This window comes from Pantherophis guttatus, chromosome 15, assembly GCF_059756535.1.
Source record: "Pantherophis guttatus breed Tessera chromosome 15, ASM5975653v1, whole genome shotgun sequence".
NCBI classification, from domain to species: Eukaryota; Metazoa; Chordata; class Lepidosauria; order Squamata; family Colubridae; genus Pantherophis; species Pantherophis guttatus.
In genome coordinates this window covers 8,188,024-8,207,126 of record NC_142077.1, presented here as the reverse complement: position 1 = coordinate 8,207,126, position 19,103 = coordinate 8,188,024, and the positions used below count along the sequence as shown (strand labels likewise).

At 43.7% G+C, this 19,103-nt stretch overlaps 1 protein-coding gene across 1 annotated transcript in view; it reads right to left on the bottom strand.

The window, feature by feature from the left end:
* TARDBP (TAR DNA binding protein) overlaps positions 1–19,103 on the bottom strand; it is a 110,646-nt gene that overhangs the window by 33,093 nt on the left and 58,450 nt on the right. The gene's annotated exons all lie outside the window — the stretch shown is intronic.

Here is a 19,103-nt window from a genome sequence, read left to right as displayed (position 1 = left end):
AGTGAGCCCCCGTGACTTGTCCCAGGTTCTGCCAACCTAGCAGTTTGAAAGCACGTAAAAAAAAAAATGCAAGTAAAAAATAGGGACCACCTTTGGTGGGAAGGGAACAGCGTTCTGTGCGCCTTTGGCATTGAGTCATGCCGGCCACATGACCACGGAGACATCTTCGGACAGCGCTGGCTCTCCGGCTTTGAAACGGAGATGAGCACCGCCCTCTAGAGTCAGGAACGACTAGCACATATGTGCAAGGGGAACCTGTACCTTTACCTTTAAGCAAAGAAAAGAAAAGCTTGTGGCCTTTTGTGTTAATATTGAGATTTAGCAAACGCTTTGTAGAATTCCGTGGGGTGAGAACTGCTGTCGTTGTTCGTGTCTTTTGGCCAAGGCAAATGGGGTCAGGTCTTACGGAAATCACAGACCAATTATTTTAAAGATTTTACAGGTTTGATCTCGGATTGTTTTTTTTCCCTCTTGATCATGCAAAAACGATGGCGCTTAAGAGTTATACACCGCTTCATAAATGCTTTGCAGCAGTCTAAGCAGCATATATAGAGTCAGTCTATTGCCCCCAACAAACTGGGTCCTCATTTTACCGACCCTGGAAAGATGGAAGGCTGAGCCAACTGTCAATTGTTCAGGATCGAACTCCTGGCAGTGGGAAGAGTTATCTTGCAATACTCCCATTGTAACCAATGCACCATCCTAACCAATGGACCATCCATCTATCAATCATTTATCTCCCCTATCTATCTCCCCTATCTCTCTCTCTCTATCTATCAGCACTAATAGTACTTAAGACTTTACAGCCTCTCTAAGTGTATTGGAAGGCTGAGTCAACCTTCAGCCAGTCAGGATCAAACTGCTGGCAGTGGGCAGAGTTACCTTGCAATATGCCATTCTAACCAATGCACTACCATAGCATCCATCTATCAATCATTATCTATCTATTATCTCAATCAATCATATCTGTCTCTGTCTGTCTCTCTGTCTCTCTGTGCTAACATCAACTCCATCAACTAATCAAGATGTAACAACACAGGCAACCAACCCGCTCACAGCAACAAAGCCAGCACCCCACACCTCCCCACCAGTATTTATAGAGAGACGACAGCTCCGATCACGCTTTGCTCGCACAGGCCCGAAGCCGAAGGCACCAGCCTCAGCCTCCAAGTGTATTGGAAGGCTGAGTCAACCTTAGCCAGTCAGGATCGAACTGCTGGCAGTGGGCAGAATAAGCCTGCAATACTGCTTTCTAACCGCTGCGCCTCCGTGGCTATGAAACTAAAGGCTTTAAAATGTAAACATGGAACTAACTTACAATTTTTTTTTTCTAAGCAGAAAAACAGCAGAGCCGTATTTATTTTCCCCAGTAAACCCTTTAAATGCCCCTGCAATTTTGTGTCTGTCGACTTCCTTCCGGTGTTTTAATAAAATGATTTTGGAGTGGGGAGGGAGTGACAATATTGTTCCCCGTTTTGAAACCTGAAGGGAGAAAGATTCATTATGCACAATGCATAACTTTTGTTTGTGTAACTAGTGTGGTATTGCTGGGGGGAGGGGGAAACCCCTCCCATTTCATCGTTTTCAATCCCACCTTCCATTTCTTAAGGGTATGCAAATATTTGATTTGAAGGACCAATTTCAAGGCAATTCAGCCTGTCAACCCAATTGCCAAATTAATTTGACACAGCAAGGGAGGTATCTTGAAATAATTTGAGGAAGTTTAAGACATGGTTCGGAGCTTTGAGGGCCTCGGCACATACAGATAATGTTCAATTTGAAAATGCAAATCTATTTGACTTTTGAGCTGGATCAAGGATTCCCGCTCCCCATGCCTTACTTCAAAGGCAGTACCCATGAGATCACCACCAGAGGGTGCCATTCTGCAACAGTTGAGTGTTGAGATCCTGGCCTAGGCGGGCGTGTTAGTAGATGGTGCTGCCCCCTTTTGGATCAGACTGGAATTGAAATTGCTGGTCCTCTGGTCACCTTTTTTTAAAAAAAACAAAACAAAAACCATCCTGGGATGCCAACCACAGAATTGGAAGGAATGATTGAAAGGCAGCTCTTCTTTTCCACCCTCCAAAAAAGAAATCAATTGTTTGCATAACACCAGTTATTGGGGAGGAGAGGGAATTAATAACCGCTGCATACACTAACATGCTTAGTTTTTATGTGTGCCTATTGTGCAAAATAAGACAATAGAATAATTCAGTCAACAAGAGTTGGAAGGGACTTTGGAAGTCATCTAGTCCAACTCACCCAGATTTATACTAGGCATTCGAACTGCTGACCTTTCTGATCGACAAGCTCAGCATCTTAACCACTGAGCCACCTTTGAAGGACAAAAAAAAAATTAAGCCTACAGCACCTGGTAGTCCCAGGCGGTCTCCCATCCAAGTACTATCCAGGCCTGACCCTGCTTAGCTTCCACGATCAGATGGGATCAGGCGCTTTCAGGTTGAGCGCTAGGCGAAAACAGCTTTTGGCTTGGTCAGGAATAGTGACGGAAGTGGGGCAGAGTCTAAGTGTGAGGCTGCCTCTGTGTTGCTGGAGAAAAGATACGGAAGGTCAGTGCCGGGACATCCAATCAAGGTGACTCCCCTGCAGTTCAAGAGGCAACTGGACTCTCTTTTCTTTCTTTCTTTTTCTTTCTTTCTTCCCTTTCTGTCTTTCTCTCTCTCTTTCCTTCCTTCCTTTTCTTTTCTTTCCTTTCCTTTCCTTCTCTTTCCCTTTCTGTCCTTCTTCTATCTTCATTTCCTCTCCTCTCCTCTCCCTCCTCCTCCTTTCCTTTCCCTCTTCCTCCTTTCCTTTCCTTTCCTCTTCCTCCTTTCCTTTCCCTCTTCCTCCTTTCCTTTCCTTTCCTCTCCTCTTCCTCCTTTCCTTTCCCTCTTCCTCCTTTCCTTTCCTTTCCTTCTCTTTCCCTTTCTGTCCTTCTTCTATCTTCATTTCCTCTCCTCTCCTCTCCCTCCTCCTCCTTTCCTTTCCCTCTTCCTCCTTTCCTTTCCTTTCCTCCTCCTCCTTTCCTTTCCCTCTTCCTCCTTTCCTTTCCTCTTCCTCCTTTCCTTTCCCTCTTCCTCCTTCTTTCCTTTCATTTCCTTTTCTTTCCCTTTCTGTCCTTCTTATATCTTCATTTCCTCTCCTCTCCTCTCCCTCTTCCTCCTTTCCTTTCCCTCTTCCTCCTTTCCTTTCCTTTCCTCTCTTCTTCCTCCTTTCCTTTCCCTCTTCCTCCTTCCCTTCCCTTTCTGTCCTTCTTCTATCTTCCTTTCCTTTCCTCTTCCTCCTCCTTTCCTTTCCCTCTTCCTCCTTCTTTCCTTTCGTTTCCTTTCCTTTCGGACAACCATGACCTGGATGACTGAGAATCTCCATAGATACAAGCTGAGCTGTAGATATGTATGCACAAGGTTGGAAACAAGAAAAAGAAAAAAGAAAAAAGAAAAGGCAGGCCTAGGCATTACCTCAGGCCGAATTCCAAGAATGTCAAGATTTCACAAGCTCCATTGCACTGCACAGGTCATCCTTGACTTAGGGCTGTAATTGAGACCAGAGTTTTGTCACTAAGCGATATGGTTGTAGAGCATGACCCATTGCAGTCCCAGCTGACATTGTAACTCCAAACACCTAGGCAGTGGTGAAATTCAAATTTTTTTACTACTGGTTCTGTGGGTGTGGCTTGGTGGGCGTGGCAGGGGAAGGATACTGCAAAATCCCCATTCCCACGCCACTCCAGGGGAAGGATACTGCAAAATCTCCATTCCCTCCCCACTCCAGGGGAAGGATGCTGCATAATCCCCATTCCCACCCCACTGCAGGGGAAGGATACTGCATAATCCCCATTCCCACCCCCTCCAGGGGAAAGATACTGCAAAATCCCCATTCCCACGACACTCCAGGGGAAGGATACTGCAAAATCTCCATTCCCTCCCCACTCCTGGGGGAAGGATACTGCAAAATCTCCATTCCCTCCCCACTCCAGGGGAAGGATACTGCATAATCCCCATTCCCACCCCACTCCAGGGGAAAGGATACTGCAAAATCCCCATTCCCTCCCCACTCCTGGGGGAAGGATATTACAAAATCTCCATTCCACCCCACTCTGGGGCCAGCCAGAGATGGTATTTGCCGGTTCTCTGAACTACTCAAAATTTCCGCTACCGGTTCTCCAGAACCTGTCAGAACCTGCTGTATTTCACCCCTGCACCTGGGTCCCTGAGTGAGAAATAGAGGGAGTCTCGGGAAAGGAATGCAGGAGTGCCACATGGGAGTGGGGAGGTCTCCTGAGGACTAGATCAGCCAGGCCTGAGTTGTGGGGCTGCTGCAGTTCGAGGAGGTCAGGAAAAGAATATGCTGGTGCTGGAGACTTCTTGGTGCACCTCAATGGGGTACAAAGTCACAGCTGTCCTAGAAGCTTCGGACACCCCAGCCTGGTCCGAAAGCATGGCTCAAAACACCGAGAAAGAGATCTTGGATCTTAGAATCCATTCTTCATTGATCAAGGGAACAAGCTGCTAGGTACATGGTGATCTCCTCCATGGAGCACCTTCTCGAGAACATTAAGGACTCAAGAGTCAGGGATAGGAAGGTCAATCAGGAGGCTTGGTGTCCCTTCCTTGACTTGGGCCATTACCTTCATTTATGCCTCTTGCAAGAACTTGGCTTTGGTTGCTCGGGGCTTCTGGTTTTGGTCAACTTGGGAGGCAATGGCTATGAAAAGGGACAAGGAGGAACCTTCCTCTCCAACAGCCCATTCCTTCCTGGAACCTCCTGACCTGGACTGCTCTCTTCAGTGAGAAAGCATGCACAGGGGGCAGCCCGCTGCGTCTTTTTCTTTTTTAAGCCTTTTATTTTTGTTTTTCATAAAGACATTTGAATGTACAGTCTCTTATCCATCACTCATCATTCATCTTATCCTTTTACTTTCATTTGTTAATTGTTCGGGACTGCTCTTTTACCATTTCCTTTATTTTATCACCACCTTTCCTCTTCCCTTCTCTTCCTTCTTCTATCTCTTTCTACGTTCCTCATTCCTCCTCTCCTTCCCTTTTCTACTTCCTCTCCCCTTTCCCCACTCCTCTCTCCTTCCTCCCTTTCTAACCCTCTCTCCTACTCTTCTTTCCCCTTCCTTTTCCTCCTCTCCGTTTCCCTCTCTTCTATCCTTCTCTCTCTTTTCCTCCCTACTCCCCTCCTTCCCTCTCTCTACTCCCCTCTCCTTTTCCTACTCCCTTGTTGTTTCCATTTTCAATTCCAGCCCCAGTTTTCTATTTACATACATCTTCATTTCAAATCCTTTTTTGCTTTATAATTACATCTCTTCTATCATTCCCGTACATCATTAATCAATCTGTGTTATCATCTAACTACAACATTTTTGTGCCATCATTTTCAACATTTATCATCATTTTCTTAATGCATACATTTATCTTTCCTCTTTCTTTTAATGTTAACGTACTACAACATATTCCTCCCAAAATTCTTACTTTTACATTATTTATTATCTGTACTCACTTTCTATCCATTGATGAAACTTCCCCCATATATTGTAATACTCCAACTCTTCTTTCCCCTTAATTGCCAATGTCAATCTATTCATTTCTGCCCATTCCAATATTTTCTTAATTACCTCTCCCTTTGTAGGAATTTTTTCTGCTTTCCAATTTTGGGCAAATACCATTCTTGCCGCCGTTATTACATGTATAATCAAATATATATTTTCTTTACTATACTTCTCTGATAGGATACCCAACAGGAACAGTGCTGGTTTTAAATCAATATGTTGGTGTATCATTTTTTCTAACCATATTCTAATTTTTGCCCAATAATTTCTCGTTTCTGGACATGTCCACCACATGTGATAATATCTGATGGCATTTCCAACATTTAGCTAATTTCTCTTTAAACATTTTGGCCAATCTTTCTGGTGACATGTGCCATTTATAGAACATTTTGTACAAGTTCTCTTTATATGCTGTGGCCATTGTTAATTTATAATTTCTTTCCCATAATTGCTGCCATCTATCTAACTCAACTGTATAACTATAATTTTTTGCCCGTGCTATTATTGTTTCTTTAACTGGTTCTTCTTCCAACTTTACCCCAAGTAAATAACTACCCTGTTTCCCTGAAAATAAGACATCCCCTGATAATAAGCCTAATCGGACTTTTGGGTACATGCACTAAAATAAGCCTCCCCCCGATAATAAGCCCTCCCCGAAAATATTTAAAGACAGAACTGGAAATCAGGTAAGATGGCAAGAGGAGCCCCATCTTGCTCCACGCACCCCAAAATAATAAGACCTCCCCCGAAAATAAGGCCAAGCGCTTATTTCGCGGGTCAAAAAAATATATAAGACAGGTCTTATTTTCAGGGAAACACGGTATACAATTTCCTAATCATTTTCTCATCTGTTCCTGTGAGTATCTCATCCAATACTGTCATTTCCAAGTAAAAACCATATAGCTTTGCATCTTTTTCATATCTCGATTGTATTTGCAGCTGACTATACCACTCCATTTCAATCTCTTATTCATCTAGTTCTTGTTTCGCTTTCAACTCTCCTGTTGCTGATAAAATATCTTTTATTTCTTGTAATGTTTCCGTATTAATAATATTTGGATGTACTAATGCTTCCTTTGTTGAAAGCCATGTTGGTATTTTCAAATAATGTTTTTTCTCTAATCTTCTCCCATGCTTCCGTGTTTCCCTAAAAATAAGACCCTGTTTTATATATATATATATATTTGAACCCTGAAATAAGCGCTTGGCCTTATTGTCATGTGCTCAAAAGCCCGATTGTGCTAATTATCAGGGGATGTCTTATTTTGGGGGAAACAGGGCAATAATAACTGCATTTCTTACATAATGCCTCTGAAAATAACTATGCATCTTATTTTTCCCATACCATAAAAAAGCCTGCCATCCCAATTGTAAATCATGCCCCTCCAAAGCCAATAATCTCGTATTTCTTAGCACAATCCATTCTTTTATCCAAGATAAAGCTGCTGCTTGGTAGTATAATTCCCAGTTTGGTAGGCCAAATCCTCCCCTTAGTCGTGCATCTAACATTTTCATATTAATTCTCACCTTTTTTCCCCTGCCATATAAATTTCAATATCATTCTGTTCAAGTTTTCAAAGTATTTCTTTTCCAGTTTTATCGGTATTGTTTGAAATAAAAACAACAGTCTAGGTAATATTGCTGTGTCTAAGAGCTGTCAGGTGAACCTGGATGGGGGGGAGATGACACCAAAGAGGGCAACTCAAAGAAGAATTTTCATTTTTACACCGTTTCTGCTTCTTCAACTGAATCAGAGATGCTTAATGGAGCAGAGCAAGAATTAACAGCCTGTATTTAAAGAGGAAGAAGTCATCTGGAAACCCACTCATGACTAAAAAGCATGGTAATTATTATTTTTGTCTTTCTTTCTTTCAATAGGAAGTACCTACTGGTCAAACGGATCATAAACAAAGAGTACAAAGCGTACAACTGATCACGTGGACAGTTGAACATATCAGAAATGACCCTCCCATATTCAACATACCCCGTATTTTTCAGAGTACAAGACGCTCCGGAGTATAAGACGCACCTTAGTTTTGGGGGAGAAAAATAAGAAAAAAAAAATCTGCTTCTGCCTACCAGCATCCATCTGGCTAGCGTCCTGTCACTGTGTGAGAGAGTTGAGGGCTGTTTGGAAACTGAAACAGTATTTGCTGTGTGAGCAACAAGAAAGGAGACAGCAAGGAGCCTGGGCGTGACTTAGGTCTGCAGCTCTGAGTCTGTGCTAAAGCTGCAAACTAGTCTGCTGCTCAAAACTGAAACTGAAACTCCCTTCCTCTGCTTGTGTTTTGCTTGTATTTACTCCCTTTCGCTCAACAAACTCAACGTCTTTAGAATAGTTTGTAATATATATCTGTGTATATATATGTGTGTGTGTGTGTGTGTGAGTGTGTGTGTGTGTGTATGTATATATATATATGTATATATATATTTGCACAAGGGACACAGTGACTCAGTGGCTAAGACACTGAGCTTGTTGATCGAAAGGTCGGCAGTTCAGCGGTTCGAATCCCTAGTGCCGCGGAACGGCGCGAGCTCCCGTGACTTGTCCCAGCTTCTGCTAACCTAGCAGTTCGAAAGCACGTAAAAAATGCAACTAGAAAAATAGAGACCACTTTTGGTGGGAATGTAACAGCGTTCCGTGTGCCTTTGGTGTTGAGTCATGCTGGCCACATGACCATGGAGACACCTTCAGACAGTGCTGGCTCTTTGCTTTGAAACGGAGATGAGCACCATGCCCTAGAGTTGGAAACAACTAGCACATATGTGTGAGGGGAACCTTTACCTTTATCTTATATATATTTGCACTCTCCCCTGTAATTTTGTTATTACTGGTAATCCTTGCTTAACTTCGATAATTGAGTCTGGCTCTCACTGAGTGATGCAGTCGTAAAACATGAGCTGTGGTGGCGCAGTGGTTAGAGTGCAGTACTGCAGGCTGCTTCTGCTGACTGCCGGCTGCCAGCAACTTGGCAGTTCAAATCTCACCAGGCTGAAGGTTGCCTTCCATCCTTCCGAGGCCGATACAATGAGAACCCAAATTGTTGGAGGGCCATAGGCTGACTCTGTAAACCACTTAGAGAGGGGCGGTAAAGCCCTGTGAAGCGGTATATAAATCTAAGTGCTACTGCTATTGCTATGAGGTCACGGGACTTCTACAATTAATGATGGCAGATGTGGCAATCCCAGTTGCCATCATTAGGCAACCCCTGCACAGTTGCAGCACCCACTGGTCATGTGATCTCCAATTTGTGACCTCCCGCTTCTTCTCTTAGATGGGAAGGGAGTCAGAGTGGAAGACCACATTCCAGGGGTGCGGGGGAGCAGAGTTGGGAGTTCAATGAGACATCAACCCAGTGGTGAAATCCAAATTTTTTTACTACCAGTTCTGTGGGCGTGGCTCGGTGGGCGTGGCAGGGGAAGGATACTGCAAAATCTCCATTCCCACCCCACTCCAGCGGAAGGATACTGCAAAATCTCCATTCCCACCCCACTCCAGGGGAAGGATACTGCAAAATCTCCATTCCCACCCCACTCTGGGGCCAGCCAGGGGGGTTATTTGCCGGCTCTCCGAACTACTCAAAATTTCCGTTACCGGTTCTCTGAACTACTCAAAATTTCCACTACCGGTTCTCCGAACTACTCAAAATTTCCGCTACCGGTTCTCCAAACTACTCAAAATTTCTGCTACCGGTTCTCCAGAACCTGTCAGAACCTGCTGGATTTCACCCCTGCATCAACTCTTGTCCTTACTGGGGAAGTCACATCCAGATATTCCTTTCGTATTTCCCCAACTAATCTTACATCTGTTCCTAAAGGGCTGCAAGATGGACTCATTACGGAGCAGTACATGGGATGCAGTACACCCAACGATCCATAAAACGAGCTCAGCAAGTACCCAAGTTTGTATTCCGAAATTGCGTTTGGTTCTAGTCCAGGAAGAGGCGGAGGGTCAGCCAATGGAGTGTAGCCAAGAATACATAAGGAGCGGCCCTTGCCCCCTGCACATGTTCTGTTTGAGCCGGCTTTTTCCACTCTCCTGAGAGATTCCAGATCTTCCTATCTGCCATGAAGTTACTGCCTCTACTCCTAGGAGTAGCCTTCTTGGTCCTGATGATGGAAACTGGGGGGACAGAGGCACAATCCAAAACAAAATCTGATGAAATGCCGAGAAATGACGACGATGATGATGAAAACAAGGTAGGTAAATAGACTGGCATTTCAAGTAGTCCTCAACGTACAATACTTATAGCTATTTTTCATACTTATGACCCTTACAGCGTCCCCATGGTGACACGATCAACCTTTGGATTCTTGGCAACTGACTCGTATATATGACGGTTATCTTTTGCAACCTTCTGACAGGCAAAATCAATGGGGAAACCAGGTTCACTTCACAACTATATTACTACCGTATTTCTCGGAGTATAAGACGCACCTTTTTTCCCCCCCTAAAAGGGGTGTGTGTGAAAATTTAGGTGCGTCTTATACACCGAATGTAGCCCCGCCCACTCACTGGCCCCCACCCTTTGGCCTCTCCAATTTACTTCCTTGCAAGCAAACAGCAAGGAAAAAACAGCTCCTTTCACCTTCAGCACAGCCTAATTAGCGCAAGTTGATTGGATCGGCCTCCCAACTTTCAGCTGATTTGCTCTCAGCTGTTTTGCGCAGGGCTCTGCTGCTTGCTGCAAAGAGGCAAATTGCTGGGAGCAGATTTTTTTTTCCCCCTGTTGCTAATCAAGCTATGCTGAAAATGAAACTGAAAGTAAAGCAGGCTGTTTGCTGCAACGAGGCAAAATTTCTCAGAGGCAGAGGGAGATTTCTTTTTTCTTCTTTTCCTCACCAAAAAAGGTAGGTGCGTCTTATACTCTGAAAAATACGGTAATTTAACAACTGCCTCGAGTCACTTAACAAATGTGGCAAGAAAAGTTGTAAATTTAAGAAATTTCTCACTTAACATACATTTGGGGCTCAATTGTGATCGTAAGTTGAGGAATAGCTGTATTCTTTCTTCGTTGAGTTCATGGGTCTATGTCTTTCTCTGTTCTCAGCCAATATTTAAAACCTAAGTTGGTCATAATGCAGGTATGCAAGAAATGGTTCTTTTTAATTCCCAGCCCATCTTGAAAGAAAGATCGCTCATCAAATTCCTCTAATTTATTTGTTTATTTCTTAGTTGCATGCTTAGGATTGGCTTTAGAGTCTTTTGGTGTGCACAAATAGTGAGTAATCTCTGCACAGACCTTTCTAATGCATTGGTAAACCCACCCACCCCGAAGGAATCTGCATGAAATTGTAATCTCATAAACTGGCACTCGTCAGTTTACGCACTCATATCCATAGTGCAGCAATAAAACCAGAATTTGGAAAACATATAATAGCAATAGCACTTAGACAATAGTGAGTAAATACTGTGACACTGTGAATACCGCTTCACAGTGCTTTTACGACCCTCTCTAAGCAGTTTACAGAGTCAGCCTCTTGCCCCCAACAATCTGGGTCCTCGTTTTACCCACCTCAGAAGGATGGAAGGCTGAGTCAACCTTGAGCCTGGTGAGATTCAAACCGCTGGCAGCTGGCACAATTAGCCTGCAACACTGCATTCTAATCACTGTTGTTATTATTAATAATAATAATATCCCTGGTCATCTCCTGCCTAGAAATACCAGGAACTTATATCAGGATGGTTAAAAACATCCATAAAACTTGGTTCTTCCCTTCCAGAGAAATAAAACGATTTGTTCGTGGGGTTTTTTCTTCTTTATTTTAAAACAAGTAAAGTGGGCGATGGTGTGTTGTTTTTTTCTTCCCCCCAAAACCGTTTTACATTGAAGCGAAATGTGACTTAATTATATATTATTTCTTGTGTATTGGTCTGTTTCAAAGAGAGAAATCTAGCAGGAAAGTTTAACCTGAAAGGTTTTGAAATTTGAGAAGGCTGCGAGATACAATTTTAACACCTTGCTTTTTCCCATTAAAAGCCTAGAAACCTATGGACCAAAATAAAAGATTTCGCGGAAGCTACTAAGAACTATGGAAAAGAGGCAATACTTAAAGGCACCAAATGGATTTCTGAAAAACTTGGGAAGGGGAACTCGTAAAAATCGACCGATCAGCTTGACAATGTGAGATGTCGGATGCTGCCTTTCCCACGCACAACTCTTCTCATGGACTGCGACGCCAGCTTTGTTTTCCCACACGATCTGGGGATCTTAAATGAGGAAAATGGGATTTCCCCCCCTCCCCCTTTTTGTGTGTGTGTGATTTTCTAAACAGGAAAAAAACAAATAAACCCACAATAAAGCATGCTTCGTAGACTCTTAAAAGCATCGACGACGTGTCTTCATTGGGGTTTGTTTTTTTCCTCGCCTTATTTCATTCTCTTGGATTGTTTCGGCTTTTTTTAGCGTCAGCTGGCCAGAGTCATTTGGAGTGAAATGGCCTCTAAATTGTGAGGGGAGAGTGACACCACCACCCAACACCATCCCTGCTGGGCCTCCCAAAAGGCCTTAAAACCTGCTTTTGCCATGGGGGCTGGGGACCCCATGGAAGTGCAGAGCCTATTAAATGGTTGTATTCTCTCTCTGTGTGTGTATGTGTGTGTATGGAACTGCAGAGCCTATTCAATTGTTGTATTCTCATTCTCTCTCTCTCCCTCTCTCTCTCTCTCTCTCTCTCTCTCTCTTCATACATACATACATACATACATACATACATACATACATACATACATACACACTCTCCCCTGTAATTTTGTTATTAGGAATAGCACTTAGACTTATATTCCGCTTCAGCCCTCTCTAAGAGGTTTACAGAGTCAGCCTCTTGCCCCCCCAACAATCTGGGTCCTCGTTTTACCCACCTCGGAAGGACGGAAGGCTGAGTCAACCTTGAGCCGGTCAGGATCGAACTGCTGGCAGTGGGCAGAATTAGGTTATGTTATGTTATGTTTATTATATTTGTATACCGCCCTTCTCCTGAAGGACTCGGGGCGACAAAATACAAAAAATACAAAATTTAAAACAATATTAAAATCCAATTAAATTAATTTGGCCCACAGTTAAAACCCCTATATTAAAATCCAATAATTTAACAGTTTAAAATTAAAACAATTTAAAAAGTTAGGTCAGGTCAGCCCGGCTTAATGAAACAGAAATGTCTTTAGGGCACGGCGGAAAGTGCGCAGATCCGGGATCCGCCGTATCTCCGGGGGCACCTCGTTCCAGAGGGTAGCCTGCAATACTGCATTCTAACAGGAAGGAAGGAAGGAAGGAAGGAAGGAAGGAAGGAAGGAAGGAAGGAAGGAAGGAAGGAAGGAAGGAAGGAAGGAAGGAAGGAAGGAAGGAAGGAAGGGAGTAGCAGCAATAGCATTTAACTTATATACCACTTTACAGTGCTTTACAGCCCTCTCTAAGCAGTTAACAGAGCCAGCCTGTTTGCCCCCAACAATCTGGGTCTTCATGTGACCCACATCGGAAGGATAGAAGGCTGAGTCAACCTTGAGCCGGTCAGGATCGAACTGCTGGCAGTGGGCAGAGTCAGCCTGCAATACCGCATTCTAACCACTGCGCCATCCTGGCTCATAACTATTTATTATAACTATTACAGGTAATCCTCACTTAACTGAAAGAGCCTTGGTACTACAGTGGTTATTAACACAGCTGCCTGCAATTTACTGCTGGTTCGAATCTCTCCAAGGCTCAAGGTTGACTCAGCCTTCCATCCTTTCTAAGGTAGGTTAAATGAGGACCCAGTTTGTGGGGGCAATAAGCTGACTTTGTATAAAATATACAAAAGTATGAAGGCTATTGCTTAACGCACTGTAAGCCGCCCTGAGTCTCCGGAGAAGGGCGGTATATAAATCAAATTAAAAAAAAAAAAACTGTGGTAATTGGGACTGGCCCTCACTAAGTGAGGCCATCACGCGACTGCACCGATATGACCACAGATCCCAGTTGTCACTGTTAGGCAAATCCTGTGTGAAATCGCATCACAGCAGTGGCCATGTGATTGCCGTTAGTTACCTCCTGCTGGCTTCCCCATTCCCTTTGTTTGTTGGAACTTGGCAGCGAAGGTTGGAAATGGAAGGAAAAAGAAGCATTAAACCCTATTCTCTCCCATCCACAACTTCTGCCATAACATGTCCTGGCATGCCGATACATGACTAAGCAAAGTACGTATGTTTAGCCTAATGAAGAGAAGGCCCAGTGGAGACATGATGGCAGTCTTCTACTTATGCAACAGAGGTGGGTTTCAGCAGGTTCTGACCAGTTCTGGAGAACTGGTAGCGGAAATTTTGAGTAGTTCAGAGAACCGGTAGTAAAAAATTCTGACTGGCCCCACCACCCCCATCTATTCTCTGCCTCCCGAGTCCCAAGCTGATCGGGAGGAAATGGGGATTTTGCAGTAACCTTTCCCTGGAGTGGGGACGGAATGGAAATTTTACAGTATCCTTCCCCTGGCATGCCCATCAAGCCACACCCACCAAGCCATGCCACACCCACCAAGCCACACGCACAGAACCGGTAGTAAAAAATTTTTGAAACCCATCCCTGTTCCACAACTCAGAAAGTTCAAACTGCCCAAGGAGCTGCTGATCCAGTTCTACATCTGCACCTCCATAACTGTCTGGTTTGGCTCTGCAATCCAACAAGACAGACACAGACTTCAGAGGATCATTAGAACTGCAGAAGAAACAATGGCTACCAACCTGCCTTCCATGGAGGACCTGTCTACTGCACCAGTCAAAAAGAGGGCTGGGAAAATATCTACGGACCCTTCGCATCCTGGACATCAACTGTTTCAACTCCTACCCTCAAAACGACGCTATAGAGCACTGCACACCAGAACAACTAGACACAAGGACAGTTTTTACCCTGAACGCCATCACTCTGCTAAACAAACAATTCCCCCAACACTGTCAAACTATTTACTAAGTCTGCACTACTATTCATCTTCTCATCGTTCCTATCACCCATCTCCTCCCACTTATGACCGTATGACTGTAACCTTGTTGCTGGTATCTTTACGATTTATATTGACTGTTTCCTAGTATGATTTGATTGCTTATTTGTACCCTATGACTATCATTAAGTGTTGTCCCTTATGATTCTTGACGAATGTATCTTGTCTTTTATGTACACTGAGAGTGTATGCACCAAAGACAAATTCCTTGTGTGTCCAATCACACTTGGCCAATAAAGAATTCTATTCTATTCTATTCTATTCTATTCTATTCTATTCTATTCTATTCTATTCTATTCTATTCTATTCTATTCTATTCTATTCTATTCTATTCTATTCCTATTCCATTCTATTTAAATCTTATTCTATTCTATTCTATTCTATTCTATTCTATTCTATTCTATTCCATTCCATTCCATTCCATTTTATTCCATTCCATTCCACTCCACTCCACTCCACTCCACTCTACTCTATTTGAAAAGCTTCCACAGGGAAAAAGATTGTCGATTTATTCTCCAGAACAGCAGGAGGAGAAGCAATGGAGGAATTTCCTGACAGTAAGTACGTAGGATTAATCAAGGGAATAACTTGCCTGTTAGGAGTTGTGGGTGCTGCATCATTGAAGGTGTTCAAGGAAAAAAACTTGGACAACCATTTCTCCAGAATAGTACCAGGACTCCTGTTATGGGTGGGGAGGAGTTGGAGTAGAGGACCTCCGAGGTCCCTTCTAGCCCCATGACTTTATGGTTGCATGAAAATCTGGCCCTTCAGCCAAGTTCCTTCTCCCTTCTTGGAGGAGAAATCTGCCTCTGTCCAGGGTGCTGAAAGACGGTCAGCTTCCCCAACTGAAACTTGAGGAGCACCGGACAGCTTTCACAAATGGGAGAATCCATCCACCAGTCAACCGCGCAATTGTTATTGTGTGATTGGATCCTAAGTGTGCTCTAATGTTGTAACATCTCCTCACAGAGGGGGTTTCTATTTCCTGCCCGGTAATTTTTTTCTCTGCATTTCTCCCTTTCTACATAAAGAAACCAAATACAACTGCCGAATAACGCAAGCAGGATAAAGATTAGGAAACCTGTCCAAAGGATTTTTTTCCCCCTCTTGTTTAGTTAAACGTACCTTAAGAGCAGGGGTGAAATGCTACCAGTTCGCCTGATAAAAAAATACCGGGTTTTTTTACTTTCCTAAAGCATTTTTTAAATGCTTTTATTTAAAGCATTTTTTAAATGCTTTTATTTAAAGCATTTTTTAAATGCTTTTATTTAAAGCATTTTTTAAATGCTTTTATTTAAAGCATTTTTAAATGCTTTTATTTAATAGGTATTTAAGCATTTAAAAGCAAATATAGGTATTTAAATGCTTAAATACCTATTTGCCCGAACCGGTAGTAAAAAAAATGCTTTAATTTTTTTTTTTTTTTAAAAAGGTTCCGACGATCATGCAGTACAGCTGTGATCGTCAGAAGCTTTTTTTAAAAAAAACTTTTTTACTACCGGTTCGGGAGAATAGGTAGTAAAAAATGTTTTAACAAGTTTTAAAAAAAAAACAAGTTGGCCATGCCCACCCAGTCACATGACCCCCAACAAGCCACGCCCACCGAGCCGGTAGGAAAATATTTTGTATTTCACCACTGCTTAAGAGGGTGTCAGAGGCCAGCGACATTATTTTATGATCATGACTGACTGTGGTGGCATTTTTATTTTATATAACTCAAGGTGGCAAATGCACCCAATTCTGCTGCCTCCTATTTTACCCACAACTCTGTGAGTGGATTGGCACAAGGTCAAGCAGTCAGTTTTCAGGCCTGACTCAATCTCCTGTTTTCACAGATTGCACAGCTGTGAAATGACACAACATTTCTGTCCTTTGGGCTTAGATTGTTGTGACCCAGGCCCAAGCAGGTATTATCAGATGCAAGCAGTTTGAAACAAACAGACTTTATTAGAACAGCTGAGAATTAACTCATTCTCAGTGGAGTCCAAACTAAATCAAAACAAATTCCTCATAACACAAATTCTTCAGCCTTATCACTGACCTTGGTCTAATTAGGCAACTTGCCAAAGGCTTTTCTTGGCAAAAGTTCAGAAGCAGAAGATGCCGACAAGAAATAAATGCAGCAAGACAAGAAACAAAACTATCAACGTTGTTTTCCCACAAAGAGCCCAAGAGCCGTTGCTGGTCTTTTAAGCCTTATGGGAGAGGCCAATCATCTCTTGGCCTTACTCCTGAGTCGTCCTTTTTGCTTTAGCTGCTCTTGCCTTCTGGCAGCTCTTCTCATGCGTGCACTAGGAACAGGCTCCTCCTGTTCCTCTGCCTCTCTGTTGTCAGCCTCTGGAGGCTCCGGAGTTTGTGCCTAACTCCCAGATGGCCCTGGCTCCATCTCTGCCTCCGACGCAGAGCCCTCATCCGGGCCTTCCCCAGCCTCCAGGACTGGCCTGTTCTTCCTCAGCCTTCTGTCCGACTCCGCTGCCAGCTCCGCAGGCTGCTGGCGGACCACAACAGAGATTTGACTGGGCTGAGGATTGCTTTTATTTAAAGAGAGAAGGTAACGTTTTTTTTTTTTTTTAAAAAAAGATCCGTAGCTCATCTCCCTTACAGTGGGCTACTCAACTGATGGAGAACCTCTAAACCTGGCCTACCAAGATGCCCCATCCAGCCTCCCCATGGTCATGTGATCAAAATTCAGATACTTGGCAACTGATTCATATTTGTAATGGTTGCAGTGTCATGTAATAATTACCTTTTGCGGCCTTTTGACAAGCATAGTCGACGGGGAAAACAGATTCACTTAACAATATGCTACTAACAGAGTTGAGTTAACAACGTGTGATTAACAGAGTTGAAACTCTAGAAAGAGTGCAGAGAAGAGCAGCAAAGATGATTAAGGGACCGGAGGCTAAAACATATAAAGAACGGTTGGTGGAACTGGGTATGTCTAGTTCGATGAAAAGAAGGACTAGGGGAGACATGATCGCAGTCTTCCCATATCTCAGGGGCTGCCTCAAAGAAGAGGGAGTCAAGCAGTGGTGGGTTCCTCCCGGTTCAGCCGAGCTGGTAGCGGTGACGATATGACGTCACTGAACCGGTTCTCTTTGTTCGGGAGCTCAACTGAGTTCGTAAGTTGAGAAGTACCTGCAATATCTATAGCAACGTATCAGGAAGGGTGTATCATCCTGGGTATTCAGGAGGTTCTGACCAGTTCTGGAGAACAGGTAGCGGAAATTTTGAGTAGTTTGGAGAACCGGTAAATACCACCTCTGACTGGCCCCACCCCCATCTATTCTCTGCCTCCCAAGTCCCAGCTGATTGGGAGGAAATGGGGATTTTGTAATAACCTTCTCCTGGAGTGGTGTTGGAATGGAGATTTTACAGTATCTTTCCCCTGGAGTGGGGAGGGAATGGAGATTTTACTTTATCCTTCCCCTGGAGTGGGGACAGAATGGAGATTTTACAGTATCTTTCCCCTGGAGTGGGGAGGGAATGGAGATTTTACTTTATCCTTCCCCTGGAGTGGGGACAGAATGGAGATTTTACAGTATCCTTCCTCTGGAGTGGGGAGGGAATGGAGATTTTACAGTATCCTTCCTCTGGAGTGGGGAGGGAATGAAGATTTTACAGTATCCTTCCCCTGGAGTAGGGAGGGAATGGAGATTTTACAGTATCCTTCCCCTGGAGTGGGGTGGGAATGGCGATTTTGCAGTATCCTTCCCCTGGAGTAGGGAGGGAATGGAGATTTTACAGTATCCTTCCCCTGGAGTGGGGTGGGAATGGCGATTTTGCAGTACCCTGCCCCTGGAGTGGGGTGGGAATGGATATTTTACAATATCCTCCCCCTGGAGTAGGGAGGGAATGGAGATTTTACAGTATCCTCCCCTGCCATGCCCACCAAGCCATGTCACGCCCGCAGAATCAGTAGTACAAAAAATTTGAATCCCACCACTGAGGTGTATGCGTGCGCTTTTCACTTCTTCTACAGAGGTATCTTACATAATTTTGCCTCCGTGGGCTTTTGGTTATTGTCTATTTTTAATTTTTATCCTGCAATTCAAAAGACTAGGGTTCTTTAAAACTGCCATTTATGGACCAATTCAATTTTCATGGATATGTTCTTTCAAAGAACATTACAGCTCTGGGCTTAGCTTTGCAATGTATGTTGTATTCTGGACAAGGGTAACAACAGAGGTTTTATGGGCAAAGGAAGATGTTGTTCTAAAAATCTCACCAACCCAAAGAGAAGTCCAGCAGGAAACCACGATAGTAAGTTTGTTCACCGAACAAGGCAGATGTATAAAGTTGACATATGTCAGCGGTAGATTAATCAACTAAAAACTTTAGCATATTTACCGGGGGCGGTAAATGAAGAAGAGACGAAAAAGAGGAGTGAAATTCAATTTTCCCCCCCTCCCGGTTCTGTGGGCGGGGCTTGGTGGGTGTGGCAGGGGAAGGGTATTGCAAAATCTCTATTCCCACCCCACTCGAGGGGAAAGGATACTGCAAAATCTACATTCCCACCCCACTCCTGGGGGAAGGATACTGCAAAATCTCCATTCCCACCCCACTCCTGGGGGAACGATATTGC